Here is a 3,345-nt window from a genome sequence, read left to right on the forward strand (position 1 = left end):
GGAAAGTGATATATTACTATAGACCACAGTAATCCAAGGTCTGCTCTTAGCTACTTCACGATTAGCGAACAGGCCCCACTTGTGCTGTACCAACCATTTGTGCAGCTGTGGAAGGCACGAGGATGTCAATTAATCTTGATTTGTGCTGTAGGATTGCTTCATAGGGGAGGAAATTTATCACTGGGTTTGGTTTCAGGGTACATAGATGGACATCGTGCTGTCTTTGCAGGGAAAGCACAGGCCTCTACTGTGCCAGGCGAGTCACTGGTCCTTGTTGGATCTGCCCTGGCAAATTCCCTCTCTTCTCAGGAGCCTTAACTTGGTCTAAAAGTTGGAGCAATCAGCACACAGTACAAAATGTTCTGCAAACTTTGCCCAGTCTGTCCCTGTGTCACACCCATTTCAGGGAAAAGAAAAAATAAGGCTTTTGCTCAGCCATATAAATGGTTGTAATTATTATTTGCATGGCAGCCCAAACTCTGTGAAAAACAGTATCCGGTGAAGCCCTGGTTCTGCATCAGAGACCACAAAGCCGGTGTAGATAAAGAACACAAAAAGATAGAAAAAGAGGTAGGCAAGGACACCCTTTGAGAACAGATGTGTTGTCTCTTAAAATTCCTTCTACCACCATCCTGAACCAGAGAAAAATTAATTCACCTTCCTAACTGCAAAGCTCAGAGAAGTAAATAAGCAGTGAGTACAAAAGTGGTATTCTTACTGGCTTCTTATGCAAGGTCAGGTTTGTGTTGAAGAATGAAGCTCTTGTCTCTGAGGTGTAATGAAAAAATATGGAATAACGTGACTTGTGACAAAATCATGAGACCTGCCAAACTGTTTCTCAGAGCAGTGCCCAGGTGTACCCGTTCTTCTTTATCCAGCATACCAGCCCCTGCTGCATGGAGCCATGCTCCCCAGGGACCAGGCTGCTCTGAAATCGTTGCAAGGCAGCACATACTGGCTGATCTAGTCAGTACAGGTCAAAGCAGGGGAGAGGGAGCAGCATGGCCTTCAGCAAAAAGCAGTTCAGGGGCCTGGCGAACTGGCTGCCTTTGTGAGCCCAGGCTGAAGGGCTGGCTGCTGTGCCCCTGCTGCGATCGCTCCCTGCCTGACCCCGCTGGGCTGCAGCTAGCTCAAGTATGCCAGACACACTGATTGCAATGTGGAGATCCCTGTGCGTGAGCCAGAGGAGAAAATAGCTGGTCAGATGGTGCTAAATTAAGGGAAGAGCATCTCAGAATTGTCTGCTGGGATTCTCCAGGGGCAAGGGTCTGTCTTGGCCTCACTTGCTCTCTGCCTTCCCCAGCACCTCCTCCTCTTCTGCCCTTATCTCCCTTACAGGTCCTCCCTCTCTGAAGAGGGAAGCTGTGGGGTGATGCAAGGCCCAAGGGATGCTACCTCAAGCTGGAATCCGGGGGAAGATGAATCCTGGGTGTATGAAGCTTGTGCCCCATCTGTTTCAAGCGAACTGGAGGCACCCCTGTTCCCACACTTTGGCCCAGCTCTGTGCTCTGACACCAAGTCCCAGGGTAGGACCCAAGTGGCAGCTTTTCGCAGGGATGGGCTGGCATGAGCAAGGGAGGGCATCCTAATCTTCTCTGTCAGCAATCAGCTTTCTTCTCTTCAGACTCTATGGGGGAAGGACCTGCCCAGCATGTTTTTCTTCTTCCTCTCCCAGGCTCCGCTCATCTCCTTTCCCCCCTCCCACCGCTCCCAACCAGTACCAGCCCAGGTCCTCGTCCCTGCCAGTTGTCTCTGCCTCCCTCCTAGCTCTCCCCTTCGGTTCCCAGCTAAGCTCCAGTGAGCAGGGCAGCAGGCAGGGGCGGGAGGGGAGGACAGTGACAAGACACAGCTGCTGGCCGCGCTCAGCAGCTCTGAGAGTGGCCCCTAGTGCCCAGCAGCAGAGTGCGTTGGGCACGGATGGCCACACGGCAGAACACCGGCTTCCCCTCGGGAGATCAGCGCCCGCTCCCTGGGGCCACCTTCTGTAAACGGAGGAGGCCCATCTAGCACAGAAAACAAATAGGAGAAGTGAAAGGGTTGATTATTCAATTGCAGAGCCTGAAGATTTGTGGCTTTTCGCTTTACCTTTAAATGCTTTTGGTGGCACTAAGACTGTTTCCTGGTGCAGGGAGGCCTCCAGGAGGCTGGGCAGAAGTTCCCTTGGCCCATTTCCTCTCCAGCACTGCTGGAGAGCAAAGCCCATGTGTTGCATGGCTTTGAAAACATCCTGATGGATAGCATAAAGACAGCAGCTGAAAGCATATGGAACGGTCATCCTCCTTTATCAGTACAGGCATCTGGTGTTTGGGGGGCTCAGAAAGGAACAGAGCTGTGTGGTCAGATGTGATACAGGCTCCAATGTGGTGTATCTGGGCTGTGACTGGCATCCCTAGCTGGTCACCACAGAAGACTGGAGTACAGAAAAGCCCTGGAGTTGCTCTAAGTAATGGGTTTTCAGAATCCTGCACATACAGAGATCAAAACGTCTCCTATCACCAGAGTGTGGAAAGATTAAAGATAGTAATACTGGGATTGATTGTTATGGGTGCCAAAAGGGATGCTGGAAGATAAAGGAGTAGAGCAGCCGCACAGGAACAGTAATACAGGCACTGAGAGATGCTGCAAAAGACATGTGGGACAGTGGCCATAATTTGCTCTATATAGGACACATTTTACTTGGTTAGTTCTTCTGTTGTAAGGATAATTTTACCACCTGTGAACAGTTTTTGTGACAGTCCTTTTCCACGCAGCCCTTTCATAATGTTTTGTTCCATATTAAACTTGATAGATTTTTTAAGTGCAAGATTGCCACAGAAAAAGAGTTTTGGATTTTTCCATCTCCTGAACTTATAAAAAATCTTGTCCACAGCATTGGTCCAAAGTATTTTTTTCTAGTTGTTACAATATGATGCTCCTGGGTTTATATCATGTGCTTTTCCATATCATTGTTACCCAGCGGTATTTTGCCCCAGCATATCATGGTCTTCCCCTCGGGAGATCAGCGCCCGCTCCCTGGGGCCACCTTCTGTAAACGGAGGAGGCCCATCTAGCACAGAAAACAAATAGGAGAAGTGAAAGGGTTGATTATTCAATTGCAGAGCCTGAAGATTTGTGGCTTTTCGCTTTACCTTTAAATGCTTTTGGTGGCACTAAGACTGTTTCCTGGTGCAGGGAGGCCTCCAGGAGGCTGGGCAGAAGTTCCCTTGGCCCATTTCCTCTCCAGCACTGCTGGAGAGCAAAGCCCATGTGTTGCATGGCTTTGAAAACATCCTGATGGATAGCATAAAGACAGCAGCTGAAAGCATATGGAACGGTCATCCTCCTTTATCAGTACAGGCATCTGGT

The sequence above is a fragment of the Corvus brachyrhynchos genome, unplaced genomic scaffold, assembly GCF_000691975.1.
Source record: "Corvus brachyrhynchos isolate BGI_N302 unplaced genomic scaffold, ASM69197v1 scaffold100, whole genome shotgun sequence".
Classification (NCBI taxonomy): domain Eukaryota; kingdom Metazoa; phylum Chordata; class Aves; order Passeriformes; family Corvidae; genus Corvus; species Corvus brachyrhynchos.